Below are 16,552 nucleotides of genomic sequence, written 5' to 3'. Positions count from 1 at the left end.
TGGCGATGGCTCTACCAGTGAGTGACTTTATGGAGAGGTATGATAGGTATTGTGTGAATAATGGTTAGCATGGACTTCCTGCAATGAATCTTTGGAACATCTGTGGAGATGTTCCGATTTTCCAAATTATTAGAAAATAATACATATAGTCAAAAAATCTTATTATAAAGGAAGATGTGTAAGAAATCAAAATCATTTTCATTAATGCATTGTGGCAGTGAAAATTTATCTACATTAGATGATTAATGTAAAGAGAACTGAAATTGCTGAGGATATAAAGAGAATAAGTTTTTTTTATTATTCCAAGATTATTCTACATTTTTTTTTTTTTTGCTATTTTTCTAACTATACAGTCAGCATCAAGATGGATAAAAAATTATATTATAAAAAAACAATAACACTAGCACTTGATAAATACAAGAAACATACTAAAACACAATATGTAAAAAAATACCTGTATAACAGGATACATTTCAGCTTGCCAAAATCAAGCAGTCCAACTTCTAGCTTTAGTTATGTTGGAGACTAGAAAAATTATGAGCATGTTGCTCATAATTTTACATTTCTCTTTACATTACTTGGAATTACATGGAATCATTACAATTCAAATGAGATATAGTTTTAATTCCTTTCCAAAAGTTTTAAGTTAAGCATTATGTATAATGGAGGTCTTTTTCTTTATCTACACAGTTAGCACCAGCAGGAATAAAAATTATGATTAAACAAATAACACTAGCACTTAGTATATACAATAGACATACTAGAATGTTAAATTATTTTTAATGTCAATTCAGAAAACAATTCTCTACAATATATTCTACATCCTGTTTAAACTCATAGCAAAGATAATTTAATTTAGAAACTCAATATTTTTCATAGGGTATGAAAAAAGCATTTGATAAAATAACGACTTTTTTGATATACAAGAATTCTTTTATGTCCACGCAGTTAGCCTAGTGGCTGTGCGCTTCGCAACCATATGCCTGGGGAAGGAGTGTTCTAGGTTCGATTCCCATCAGTGATGTGAGGAGCTGAAGGATCTTTCTCAGCCATAGCCAAGTTAGCCAGTCTTGGGTGTGGACAGTAGGGTTTTTCCCCCAGTTTATCCTGGGGTTTTTTCATCCTGCAAAGTAGACAAACCGACCTTGAGAACTCAGGACATAGGATACACTGCGGCATAAGACTGACCACCTTATCCTGTGACAGTTTGAGATCTGATGATTAATAAACCCCCGACACTGTAAGGTAAAAGAGGATAGAAGGAAGATGAGATGAGATGAAGAATTCTTTTAGCCTCTATAATTTAAAAAACGATGAAACATTTCTCCAAATTTCTCAATATATAAATTTCTAACCAGAATCAGTCAGCAGTCCGTTTTGACATTTCAGCTGCCTTTTTTCCTAAAGATTCCTGCACTTTTTTTCCTACAGTACTTTCAGAGAGACTACAAATAAATTACAATGTCCAATTTCTCATTTTAAAATTCGCCATCATTACTTTACTTGAAACTGTCTCATTCAAGATGTTTATATTCAGTGTCAAATATTGTAGATATTTCCTCTGTACCCATGAGCCTTATTATTATACAAATTAGGATCGTCTTATACTTTTAAGCATCTCATGTGGTTTAGTTTTCATCACAGTAAGACCAGTTATGTTGACATATTTTCTCTAATTGCTGTTAGTACTGCTTCTTTAATGTTGATGGTGCTATCTTCAGTTCTTTTGGAGTTGTTCCAGTGGATGGCTTTTCACCATTTTCCCTAGCTTCCTGATGAAGGACCTTACACAACCAATGCTTCAGCTACCATGATATGATGTAATAACATTATAATATATGCCATTCAAAAAAATTTCCAGTCCATCCTCATTTGTGCAGTATCCAAATGGACACCTACTAATATGGAAAGTGAGAGTGAGCACTGGGCTCACTCTCACTTTCCACATTCCTTATAGGCTATGCAAAAGTTGCCACCTCCTAGTTATTTAACTTTGACTCTTAGGTGATTCCATTAATAAGATGTCAGGAAATTTAATCTCTTTATTTTTAAAACCTTACGTATTGATATGGCTGCTTATGAAGTCTCTTGGCAAAAGAAAGACAATCATATGCTTAATTTTATTCACCAACTAAACTTTTCTAGGCCTTTAGCTAGTTTTTGAGTCAGGTGATCTTCGTCATAGGCAATTTTCTTTTGCCAAGAAAACTGGATTTTTAATCCTGCAGCTCAGAAAAATTGACCAGAGCACTTGCACACTTATTTCAAATAATAGCTAGTTAGAATCAGCAAGATGAGACGTTATCAGCTTCTGTACTCCTCTCATCTTGTGTTGAGGCTTAAGTGCTGTGAGGACATCATGTTTGAGGCCTAATGGAATATATACCCCACCATAGTAAATATATACTCCACAACCCATCCCATTCATGTATCATTTACTATCTAGGAGGTTGACTATCACGATGTGACTCCAGGCATAATGACATGTGGTGAGGACCTATCTCTTCCACATATTGTTATAAGTATTCATGACTGTAATCTGTGTATGTGTTCACAGGGCCGGTTTGCCTATTCTGAAGGATGAAAAACCTGAGTTTCCAGGTGAAAAAAATGCTCTATCTCCATATGAGACCGGCTAACTCACCTTTAGTCGAAAGAGACTAGATAGATTCCTCACGTCATAGACAGGAATCAAACCCAGATCTTTCCACCCAAAGGGCTTCATCTATACCGACTGAGCTACAGAGGCTCCACACTCCACCACAGTAAATTCAAAAAAGAAAGACTATTTTTAGAATCTGTGGCAGCACTCAGAAATCAACCGAATTTAAATAAATACAGTTGTATAAAAATTCCCAAAATTTGGGAAACATTGATTATTACAGATCCCACTTTACTAAGCCAACCACAAACACCCATAGAGGGCACACCATCTAGATAGGACCTCACTCAAAATACAACACAACACCTAGTATTGTATTGTATTCTGAGTGTGTGTTACATTAGTTTTTTGTCATCCCTGAAGATATCTTAGTGCCTGAAACAAAATATTGGAAGAATTAAAATCGGTTTTAATTCTTTCTGAGTGCTGTATACATTTCATTAAGTCTCCAACATGTAACTCCTCAGACCTATAACTGTACAAATTGTCAGTAGTTACACATCAGTGATGAATAAGAGTGGAGATTAATTATCTACTACTAATTTCCGGAAGTTATGGCTGCAAAACTAGAGTAACGAAACTAGGAGTTTGAGGAACATCCATAGACAGAGGAAATTCCGAGGGAATATTGTTAAGGCAGCTCACAGAATCATTTGGTTATTGAAGGGCACCCTAAGGCTTATAAAGAAGAATGATAACTTCGGAGGAGATAATGAAGTTATCATTCTTCTTTATAAGCCTTGATACAGCCACACCTGAATTAATGTGCTCAGGTCTGGTCAGCTAGGTTTCTTGGAGATGAAGTGGTGGAGAAGATCTAGAGGCAAGTGACCAAGATGGTGATGTAAAATGTTACATGATAAATAAATTATCATGTTCACAAGTTTCTCTAAGCAAATTACACATAAAGAATTGTCATTGTTTGTATTATTACTATAAATCTTTTTCTATGGGATGCTTAAGATCAAAGCTATATAACTGAGAGGAGACCTCCACATAGCCTATAAAGGAATGCGGAGAACCGGCCAGGGCTTCTGACCTAATATCCAATCCTCACCATCTCGTGGTGCACCCTGTTGGGTATCTACCCAGATACTGAACGAACGAGGATGGGCTGGCAATTTGGGATTTAGCCGACCAAATCGTATTCTTATTGGCTTAAACCAAAATACAAAATGATGGTACAACATGACAAAATTTCATGCAGGCTGGGGCGTCGTCCAGTTAAACAAGGCCCCAGATGTTTTCGCCACAGAATCAGGGCAAACAGCGAAAAGTCAGCTACTGGAACAAATCTGAAAACACACCCCAACTCAACATCACCAGAGTTAAATATCAGTACTATCAACATAAGAAGCCTGAATGGCAAAGAAATGGAGCTAGCTGAGGAATTAGATAAGTACCAGATCGACATAATAGGGGCGACTGAAACAAAGACAAAAACTGGTGAGATCTTTCTGAGCAATAAATACAAAATGTTATATTCTGGCAATGACAATCAAGGAAAAGAAGGAGTAGCTATAGTATTCAACACTAAATACAAGGCTAATCTTCTTGAATGGCAGGCAGTCTCAAGTAGAGTGATGTGGGCAAATATGAGAATGGGGAACTGGACAATGAGACTTATTTGTGCCTATGGTTTCACAGAAGGTTCTACAAAAGGTAGAAGGGGAGGAATTTTTTGATGCTTTAGAGAAAGCAACTGACACAATGAAAAAGGAAAAGTTGTTCCTTGTTGGGAATCTAAATAGCAGAGTAGGAAATGATTGTCAAACACACAAAAATATTTTGGGAAAATTTGGAGAAAAGATCAAAGCTAATAATAATGGCAAATACCTGTTGGATTTCTGCTCAGGACTGGACTGTTATTACTAACACCATGTTCCAACATAAAAATGTTCACAAATTCATATGGAGAGAAGAGACAAGGAATAAGAAAAGTCTCATGGACTATGTTATTGTTGATAGTGATGTTTTCTCCCTGGTGCAGGACACCAGAGTGTACAGAGGATTTGAAATTGGAAGTGATCACTATTTAGTCTTGAACAGGATAAAATTGAATTTCACATTGAAAAGAATGAAATGTAAGAAAGCTTTAAAGCAAATAAAAGTTGAGCAGCTCAATGTCACCTTTATCATCTCTAACTCCTTTTACAACACTCTTTCCTCCATTTCTAAGCTTCTTCAACAACCTCCAGAATATCTTACCACCTTCTTGATATTTATTTTCTATGTTCTTGCCAAAGTCCTCCCATGACTTTTGTTTAGCTAGTTTTACACACTGTTTAGCTTTCTTACATTTGTCTCTGTATTCTCTAAGAGCACAAGCTGACTTATTTGCCAGGAACTTTTGATATGCTTTCTTCTTTTCCTTCACTGCCTCTTTAACTTCCTGTGTCCACCATGAAGTTCTGATTTTTCTATCCTTGCAGACAACCTCATTACATGCCTCTCTGGCTGAATCAATCAGGATTTTCTTCAAGGCTTGCCATTGAATCTCCAAGGTTTGGTTGCTGTTCTCAAACGCTTTCATTTTTCCTTCAATAATCTTTGTGAGTCCCTTGTTCTTCTTGTTTAATAATCTTGTAGAAATAGAAAATACCACCGCAGAATGCATACATGCTACTATAATTGCTACTATAAATTCATATGGATTTTCTGATAACTATATAAAAAATCATTTCATTGCATTTTGTTCTGATGGAGTGATAGTGTAATGTTATAAAACAAATCAGGTGTTGCAATCAAACTTCTACAAATATTTCCCAACGTTGTGATTTGGCATTGCGTTCATCGTTAACAATTAGCAGTAGATGATTCAATAAAAAACATTAAAGAAATAAATCATTTAAAAATATTTATGGATAAATTATATGCTTTTCATCATCAATCACCAAAAAATCAACGAGAATTAAACACGATTGTAAAAGACCTTGGTATCAAAATTTTAAAGATCAGCCGTGTATTTGGACCACGATGGGCAGCTTGCAGTTTACGAATGGCTCTTGCTTTGTGGAGAAATTACCAAGCTTTATGCAAGCATTTTGCATCGAACGATAAATATAAGGGCTTTTTAAACTGACTTCTCAATTTGGAATTTTTAAAAGATCTAGAATTAATGATTGATATCCTGCAGGAATTATATCAGTCAGAAGCTCTACAAAATCGCAATATAAGTATTATACGGGCTAAGTTAGGCCTTTTTTTTTCGACGATGGGAGCCCTTTGTTAAAATATCCATAGCTCACCACTGGCTACAGTTATGTGTCAGTGGGGGCATTATATCAAGCAATACTTAGTCTTTATTTGAGTTGTAAGTCAGCAGTTTGAATTGAATGAAGTACAGGAAGATGGTTTAATATTAAACCTGGTGTGGGACAAGGATGTACATTATCCCCCTCTGTTATTCATTATCTATATTATTATTATTATTACAGGCAGCTCCAAGGAGTCCTTAGACTCATCAAGGGAGGCCCAACATCTTGTCAAGAACAACTATTCAACATTCACACAGTATCTATCATACTTCACCTTGAACTCATTTACAGTCATGGCACACCCACAACAGACTCTGGCAGCTTATTCCACTCGTTTACCACTTTCCTATTAAAAAACCTAGCTCCAACACCCTTGCTAACCACATTCTTGCCCAACTTCCATGTATGGCCCCTAGTCCTCCCACCAGTCCTATTCTCAAAAATATCTTCTGAATTAATCTTATAGAAACCCTACAGTAATTTGAATGTCTTAATCATATCACCCTTTTTTCACCTATCAACCAATTTCTGCAGCCCACAAATCTTCAACCTGTTCTCGTTAGGTTCATTCCATAGTCCTGCTATTATCTTGGTCACTCGTCTCTGGATCCTCTCCACCTCCTCCTCATCGAGAAGAAACTATGGCGCCCAGTAGTCTAGATGGGGTTTTATCAAGGCTCGATACAGAGGAACAATAACCTGTTTTTCTCTGCTTGTTAAAGTATTTTTCAGCAAACAAGTGATTTGATGAGCTGATTTAGCCACTTTTGCAATGTGCTCCCTAAATTTCAACTCCCTATCCACCAACACTCCCAAATCCCTAGCCTCATCAATCTCCTGGAGTACGGTTCCAATGTGATATACTGCTGCTAATCTTTTCACCCCAAAATGCATAACCTTACACTTTGCCACATTAAATTGACATCCATTTTCCTTAGCCCAGTCCTCCAAACTATCCAAATCATCTTGCAAAATTTTGACATCCTGTTCACTCACTATTGCTCTACCCAACTTTGCATTATCGGCAAACAAGTGAACACTTCCTCTCAGATCCTTTCCTATATCGTTAATGAGCAAATTGAAAAGTACTGGTCCAAGAACAGAATCCTGCGGCACACCACTAGTCACAGACCGTCTTTTGGACTCTACTCCTGAATAAACCACTCTCTGATATCTCTCCATCAACCACCCTCCTTTCCATCTCACCAACCCTATATCCATCCCCATATGCTGCAGTTTACTGATTAGAATTCCATGTGATATCCTGTCAAAGGCCTTAGCAAGGTCCAGTAGTATCACTGTAAACCCATTACCCTTATCCTGTTCAGCAGTCACTGTGTTATAAAACGTGAGCAAGTTACTGAGGCATTATCGACCCTTCACAAAACCATGTTGTTCCCGATTTTCATCTATCCAATCCTGTATTTTTTTCTTGACTATTTTCTCCAAGACCTTGACAACAATTCCTGATATGCTGATCGGGATATTGACCGGTAATTTTCAACAGCAGCCTTGGAACCTCCTTTATGCAGTGGAACTATTTTTCCCTCTTTCCATCCCTTTGGGACTAACCCAGACCCGAGACTCGAATAAAACAAAATGGTCAAAGGCACTGACAATTCTTTAGCTGCTTCTCGTACGACACGAGCTGGTATACCATCCAATCCCACAGATGAATTGACACTGAGGTTTTATAATAGACTATTCACCTCCACTTCTTTCACCACAATTCCCGTATTAGCTGTTCGTTTTCATTTCTGCAATGTCACCACCAGGATCATATACGCTTGCAAAGTGCTCACTCAGTAATTCTACTATATCAACTGATTCAGTTACCTCCCTACCATCGGCATTCTTTAAAATCATTCTGCAATATACATTTTTTTCTTTTACTTGCAAAGTATCGAAAAAGCTATTTGGGATTCTCTTTAGCCTGCATGGCTAATGTTCTTTCATAATCCGCTTTTGCTTTTCTTACCACACTTGTTACCCTTCTGGCCTGGGCTTTATCCCGTTCATGTGCCTGCAGGTCACCTTTCTCCTTAAATTTACTCCACAGTTGTTTCTTTTTTTGCGGCTCAAGCTTAATGGTGTTATTCATCCATTTAATCCCTACTTGATTTATTATTCGGACTCTAGATATACAGTCAGCCATTGCCTCCTGCAAACATTTCTTAACCACCTCCCATGCACTATCAACATCCAGCCCTTGCAGTTTTACATGCCATGGCACTGAACCAATCAAACTCCTAAGCTTGTCATACTTACTAGCCCGATAATTCCACATATATCCTGTCTTAATTGTAAATTCCACACCTTTAGCCACCTCCCAAGTTAAGACCCTATGATCACTCTCACCAATTGGTGGCAATGTGGTCATATTCGTTACAGTCAGATCCTCTGATGCAACTACTAGGTCAAGCACTCTCTGACCCCTAGTATTTTTCATTACATGCTGTTGCAGATAGTTATCCCTTAATAACCGCATAAAATCCAATTCCTTCCTCCCATGTGTCCTCTCCTTCCTCCAATCAATGCTACCATAGTTGAAATCTCCCATAATAATTACCCTCCTTCCACTCATTTCTTCTATTTCCTTATGCATACTATCTCCACCATCTTTTCCATCACCCGGTCTATAGCAGCATCCAATTGTATATTTTGTTCTGTTTCAATCTCACACCAAATGGCCTCAAATGTGCTCTTTTCTCTATCCTACAATTCAACTTCTATTCTCTTGGCTGCAGCTCATCAGCTATCATCAATAATACTCCTCCCACCCATTTTATTCTCCCTGTCATTCCTGAACACACTATACCCATCACATTCAATCCCACTAGCTATATCATCTACAGTCAGCCATGTTTCACTAATGCCAATAACCTGTGATCTGGAAGTGCCAACCATGGCCAAAAAATTCTTCCTTCTTGTTCCTAGTACTCCTAGCATTAGTGTACATGAATTTCAGACCCCCATCATCCCCCATCCCTACCTTGATGGCTTATACTAACTATCCCATTCTGATTTGTAGTCCTTATTCGCTTGGGCATATTATACTCATTCATACACTCAACTGCCTCCCTAAGGTCTGCATATCTACCCCCTCCCCCCCTTAATAAATCTAGTTTCCCTGATTCTGCACATCCACTTCATTCAACAACACTTTTTCAAGTCTCCTTACATCGAATCCATTCAAATGCAAGCCATCAATCTTATACAGATCCTATATAAGATTACCACTCATTTCTTCTATTTGCTTGTACATACTATCTCCACCATCATTTCCATCACCTGGTCTATAGCAGCACCCAATTGTATATTTTGTTCTGCTAGCCACAATCTCACACCAAATGGCCTCAAATGTGCTCTTTTCTCTATCCTGCAATTCAACTTCTATTCTCCTTGGCTGCAGCTCATCAGCTATCATCAATAATACTCCTCCCACCCATTTTATTCTCCCTGTCATTCCTGAACACACACTATACCCCTCACATTCAATCCCACTAGCTATATCATCTTCCGTCAGCCATGTTTTACTAATGCCAATAACCTGTGGTCTGGAAGTGCCAACCAAGGCCAAAAATTCTTCTTTCTTGTTCCTAATACTACTGGCATTAGTATACATGAATTGCAGACCTCCGTTGGTCCCATTCCTACCTTGATGCCTTATACTAACTATCCCATTCTGATTTGTTGTCCTTATTTGCTCGGGCATATTATACTCATTCATACATTCAACTGCCTCCCTAAGGTCTGCATATCTACTTCCCCCAACCCTGAATAAATCTAGTTTCCCTGATTCTGCACATCCACTTCATTCAACAACACTTTTTCAAGTCTCCTTACACCGAATCCATTCAAATGCAAACCATCCATCTTATATAGATCCTTTCACCCATCGAACTCGCTCCACACTTCCACACCACTTGTCATGCATAACCTACGCATAAAGTCATTTGCAATTATGGCCCTCCTTCAAAACTCTTCACTGTCATACCACAGCAAAAGACTAATCATCCTAACTCTCTCACTCTTTTCTTTTGCTACCTCAAACAATTCATTCAGGTCCTCTATCATTTCCATTTTATCTCCTTTCAATCATTCGTACCTGGCACAACTATCATTTCTTTCACTCTTTGCTTTTACTCCCTAATAGACTGACTTACATCCTTAATGGTCGCACCAGGTTGGTACGATTTTGTCAAATTCTCTACTATCACACCTCGTACTAACAAATCTCCATACATCACTTGCTCCATCATTTTGTTTACATTTACAATCATACTCTTATGGATCGTATTATGAAGAAAAGTGGTATTAAACATGATATCAATCAAAATTGGAGATATTAATATCAGCTCTTTGCTTCATGCAGACGATGTTATACTTCTAAATAAATCCGCTACAAGTCTGCAAGTCTCTGACTAAATTGAATAAACTGTTGTAATAGATATGGTATGAAGGTCTGCAATAAAAAGACAAAGACAACGAAAATAGGCAGAATCATTGAAAATGTCAACTGCATTGTGAATGGAGAACCTGTGGAACAAGTAAAACATTTCAGCTAATTAGGCACAAATTTTAGTGAAGATGGTAAATTAAATATGGAAATAGACAACAGAATCAACAAAGCTGGTATGGTAGGAAGTCAAATGAATAAATTCATATGGAATAAGAGAGAAATTAGTCGGAACACTAAATTAGCTGTATACAAGACAGTGTTCAAACCAGTTTTAACTTATGGATCTGAGAGCTGGGTCAGAAGTAAAACACTTGACCAAAGACTAGAGACTGCAGATATGAGAGTCCTGAAAAAGATTAGAGGCGTGAACAGATGGCATCGATGGCAATATCATATTAAAAATGAGGATATTAGGAAAGAACTTGACATTGTCAGCATCCAGGAATGCATTAGCAGAGCTAATCTCAGGTGGTATGGTCACTTAAACAGAATGGTAGAGGAAAGATTAGCAAAACAAGTGTTCTCTGCCAGGTTGGCAGGAAAATGACCCAGAGGAAGACCAAGATATAGGTGGATTGAGTATAAAGTGCCTTAGATGACAGAATTATAAGATCTGATAATGTTGGAGTCTTGACAAGTAACAGATTGATTTGGAGGAAAATTGTAGATAGGAAGTTAGTAATGATGTAAATTTTTCATGTAGGACTATCATATCCTGTACACCCCCTTGAGGGTACATGGCAGGAATTTGATGATGATAATGATCTTTTTCTATGTAATAATTTAATTACAAAGCTTTGTTAAACTAATGTGATGCATGAAGTATGATGTCACTATATAAAGATGTTAATACTTGCCCATATATGGGAATTTCTAAAGATGTGCAAAGTGTGACGTCATCATGTCCAGATGTCGATGCATGACCATATATGGAAGTTTTGAGAGATGTGAAGAATGTGAAGTCTGGGCCTTTGTAAGCTCTTGTGTCAAGATGGAATTCATCTGAAGGTTTTGCCTTCTTTCTCTGGGCCCAACGCCATGTGTGGTCTGCCACTGGTCATTAAAAGAAAGAAGTCTTAGGGTTCTCGGCCTTCTCTTAACTGGGTCCACCTCCATGAGAGGTTAGCTGTTGTATCGTTGGAATGCCTCAGTAGAAGAGAGCTGTCCATTGCTGCCATGAAATGGAATCTTCAACGGCAAAGGTGCCACTTGTTGTGCAGCCACTTTCGCCACATCACTGAATTAAGGGTTCAAGAGGGTGCAGAATTATCAATGATTCAGACAAAGAAGAAATTCGGCAGGAGATCAAGAACGATCCAGCAGGAAGAAAGGAAAAGGGAGCACTATCATGTGGACAAAAGAATCAATTCAGAATTACTACATATCTAAGTACTTGCAACTTATTTTAAGTATTCAGATGTGTAATAATTCAGAACAATTCATATCAAGTGTTTCTGTTTGTAGTCAATTGCGATGGCATAAATTATTACGCTAAGATTGTCTAAGTTAATATTATAAGAGTACTGTATGAGGTCACATAAGTTAATATTGAGTTAAGCTTGCTCAAGGTGTGCTTCACATTCAAATTATATACGAATGACTAGTAGGATGTATTAAATTGTATTTAGGTTTTAAGAGTAGAATTGTAGAGAACTCAATCCAATTTAGAAACATTTGTATAAATGTGCTAATGTAGATCGAACAGTATAATGAGAATTCTTGATTTAATTAAATAGTTTGTGAACACAATGGACTGATTTTGTCAATGCATTATTCCAAAAAATTTCGAACCTGCATGTGATTGAGTAATGAAAAGTTGAGTATCTATCTTAGATCAAGTGATTAAGTTTAAGCTATGACTAATCTTAAAGTAAGGATTAAGCTTAGCAGAGAATAAGAACAATATCTACTTTGTCTTCAGTTTAGAATCTTACAAACTCACACTCAATACATAGTCTAACTGGTGCAGTCGAAAAACATAAATTTGTTAGGCTATAGAGTGTGAGCAAATAAGATATAGGAGAATGTAACAAATGGCGAAAGTCAACAATTATGGCATTTTAAAGCCTATAAGAAATAAGATTAAAACAAAGCCAGTAGTTTAATAGTGAATCACCCATAGAATGCTACCTATAATGACAGACTGATGATTGGTGGATAGCAATAGTTTGTCAATAGGTGGAAAAGAGGAGATATAAAAGATATAGATATAGAGATTAAATGACTTAATTGGCGATAAGTTCAGTATGAGAGAGGACATGAAAGGGTTGTTGGAAGAAGTGAGAGTAAAGAGTGAGAAAGTGAAAATTGTCAGTATTTTATCTCACTATGATAAAAATGAATTAAGAAGGAGGGCTATGATGGCACATGATTTGAGGCTGTGTAGAAAGAATGGATGAGAGTTTTTGGATGTGTGGAGTGAGTTTGAGGGAAGACTGGATTTGTATAAGAGGGCCAGCCTACACCTGAATGCATTTGGAATCAGGAGTCTAGAAAAACTAATAACTGGTATGAGACCTAATACAGAGAGTCAGGGAAACTAAATTATAAAGGGAGGAATGGTGGGAATGTGGATGCAAGAGCGACAATGTTATATAACTATATGGCTTCTCCGAAAAGAGTACACAACATCTTTATGATTCTTACAATCCAACACAGAACAGCAAAGATTCAATACGTCGAGTTCCAATTCCTTACATTTCCGGGATTTCAGAACCAATTTCAAGAATTCTGAAGAAATATGATTTAACAGCCACTTTTACACCTATTAACAAATTATCCACCCATTTCCCTTCATCTACAGATAAACGCTCAACCTTGTCTCTACCTGGTGTGTATCAAGTTCCTTGCAATTGTAATCTTTCCTATTTTGGACAAACTAGATGTTCTATAGAAAAAAGAATTCAAGAGCATCAATTCAACACAACAAACCCAAGAAATCTGGATTAGCTCAGCATGGGTTAGAAACAAGCCACAACAACCTTTGGTCCAAGACTCTCCTCCTACACAGATGTCGTTACAAATTTGAACGTTTATTTAAAGAAAGTGTGGAGGCCTTACTTCAACGTCCTAACTTGAATCGTAATGAGTGTATATCTATATCAAAAATTTGGGGAAGTTTAATCAGGATAACACATTAATTTTTTTTTTTTTAATGTAAATTTCCTATATTAGTCTAATGTTATTTAAGATTATTATATGAATTTCTGAATTAATATCTTTAATTATGACTTTAAAAATGTTTACTCTTCTAATATTTAGCGATATGACATCATGCAGCTCGTTCTATGTGTGAATGATCAATTGATCAATTGTTCGTATTCCACCTTGTTTTTTAAAACTATTACTATGTAGCCACTGAAGACCGTCTGCGATATTCAGACCGAAATATTTGGCAAATTAAACATTATTCTTGTGTAAATGTGTATATATTTCTAGTTATATAACTGTGTTAATGACATGAATGGGCTTTATCATGGAAATGTTGACAAGGAGAGAACTATTTCAGGTGTTTCATCCAGTTCAGACCCATCAAATGTGTGAAAAGATGTCCAACTGTATCAGGCAGATTGCAGACAAGACAATACAAAAGAACAAACAGGTAGATTATTATGTCTGTACATGAATACTAGGAGTATCAGAAATAAAGGGATAGAGTTTGTTGCCTTAGTCAATATGTTGCGACCTCCTCAGATTGTGGGTATTAGTGAGACCTGGCTATCAGAATCAGACCTACTAACTGGTATTGAGTGTCAAGGGTACAGTATTTTTAAGAAGGATAGAGAGGAGGGGTGTGCTCCTAATGATATCAGATGACTTGAATCCAGTTAGAGTTGAGACCTATCTGATTGTAGTACTGCTACTGTTAACAGTATTGTAAAAATTCAATGCAACAAGAATAAATTTTTGTATAACGAACGCATCGAGTTTTTACAGTTAGGCAGAACCCAGAACGCCTGTAAATAGTCTTTTCTCTTAACATTTTGTATTATATGTAACATATGTACAGCCCAACAGGAATTAGCTATCTCTTTGAACAAAAGATGAAAAACTTTCAAGACTAAAGGAAACGCTCTGCAGTCGGAAAGCCATTTGAAATTTTGTTTACGAGTTCAACCCTAAGTGACCTCAAGGTCAATGCAAAAAGGAGGCGACAAGATTTCAAACAGATGTTCCGCTGGCTGACTTAATGAGATTAGAACACGAAGACGGAGAAGAAAGGGCTTGTTGAAGGTTCCAGAACCAGGAATCATATGACAACATAAGGGGTTCGTGTAAGTGTACGGGGTTTAGAAAACTGAACCCAGGGTTTCAAAACTGATGGAATATAAGATGGGACTTCCATCTTATATTCACGGGGAGTTTTTTTTTTTTCCACAGAGAAGAAATGAGCATACGAGGAGACAATGTGATAGAAAGCCTGAGAGTGATGTCCTGACGTGTCAAGGAGGAAGCCATGCCTCGAGCCGTCATTTAGCCCAGAAACGTAGATGACCAAGAGACGAATCAGCTGAGGAGCAGCTGAACTTGTCTATGAGCCATTCCGCTTATCTAAGTCCGTGAAGGACTGACAATTCGCGACCCTTTGCCGGTGTATTAACACACCGATGAATCGTCACCCACATCCCGCAAGCCAACCTGATGAATGGCCGGTATCCCAAGGACCTGAAGAGGAGAGATCCAAAACGCGAGATGAAGAAAAGGAAACATAGGAAGTCGCAGCCAATGGAATTGGAGAGTGCAACCCAACAGAAGACAGCTCATGAACTTTTAGAGACTTGTTCTGTCTGGATTTTGATGATTGCATCTAAGAATGAATATAGCTTTGATGACTGCATCTAAAAAAGAGTATAGCTAATTCCTAGGAAATATTTTGGGTTATGATTTTTATCTAATACCTGTATATAATCTTGTATGAATTTTCTTAACTAAGTTCATAATATGTTATACTAATCATAACATGTCCTTAACATCGATTATTCAAGTATTAAGATGTTTGTTAATGATATTTCTTTAGCTAGATAGATAACATCATGTGTGCCTTGTATTAATTGAAGAGAGATATATGCAGGTATTGAGAAGTTTATTAATGATAATTCTTTAAGCTAGATAGATAACATGATGTGTGCCTTGTATTAATTGAAGTAGAGATATATGCAAGTTTGTTTTTAGAGAATTACAGAGGATCAACTTCTGTCCTACAGTGTAAAATATATGCCTGTTTGTTGACTATTAAATCCTATGTTGCATTTTAAATGAAGTTTTTGCCTGATCTTATTTTTAATTGCAATGCATTGATCTTAAATAAAAATCAAACCTAAGCGGGAAACGTTGATATAGATAGTAAGTGAGAAAAGGGCCAGGACTGCAAAGCAAATTGATAACTTGGGGACGATAAAGAGATTTTGTTTTGAAAGATTTAATAACCTACTGGAAGTACTATATTTCTTGCACCATATCGAGGCATGGATGGCGCAGTCATAAAATCTAAATAAATACTTCCATTGCTCTCGGGTAGAAGGAGTATAGAATACAGAAGGTAGGAATCTAGAGTATTAAAAGGGGAATGTATAAAATTAAGTGCCGAGAATATTACGCTGCCGCAGCATCTCCAGGATATATAAGTAAAGAAACTGGAATATATAAAAGAAATGAAACAACAAAATATTACAATGGCGCAGCATCAATAGGATAAATAGCCTGGATATATAAAGAGAAAAACTACAAAGTTTTTTTGCTAAGGCTTTTGACAGAATACAGCATGGTAGACTGATATCAGGATTGTAGAATACTGATTATGAAGACAGATTGAGAATATGTAGACTGCAGACACTAGCAAACAAGAGATAGAGGGGTGATATGATTGAGACTTACAAACTTCTGAAAGGGTCATACAGGATTTCAATTGATGGAATTTTTCAATTTATGGAGGGTGGGGAAAGGACGAGAGGACATCCTTGGAAACTGAGAATGAAAGCTGCCAAGTGTGAGGGCTAGATTTTTTTCTCAGAGGGTGGTACGTGATTGGAATGGAATGCTTGTGAATGAATTCAAGTATAAGTATGATAGTTGGTGTGTGTAGTATGTGGCCTCCCTCGATGAGTCTCTGACTCATTGGAGGTCTCTCTTAGTAATAATAATAATATATAATAGAAATTTAAGTTACCAGAA

At 37.0% G+C, this 16,552-nt stretch overlaps 1 protein-coding gene across 1 annotated transcript in view; it reads right to left on the bottom strand.

Moving 5' to 3' along the window:
• Positions 1-275: 275 nt before the first annotated feature.
• LOC150100014 (F-box/LRR-repeat protein 4-like) overlaps positions 276-16,552 on the bottom strand; it is a 213,813-nt gene continuing 197,536 nt past the window's right edge. Inside the window, exon 16 of the mRNA XM_090403195.1 lies at positions 276-1,238. The gene's annotated coding sequence lies outside the window, so the exon portion shown is untranslated. The remainder of the gene's footprint in view (positions 1,239-16,552) is intronic.

This window comes from Typopeltis vanoorti, chromosome 13, assembly GCF_054136105.1.
Source record: "Typopeltis vanoorti isolate ZY-2024b chromosome 13, IOZ_Tvanoo_1.0, whole genome shotgun sequence".
Classification (NCBI taxonomy): Eukaryota; Metazoa; Arthropoda; class Arachnida; order Uropygi; family Thelyphonidae; genus Typopeltis; species Typopeltis vanoorti.
Note: the sequence above shows the minus strand (reverse complement) of the source record. Positions and strands in the feature narration are given on the sequence as shown.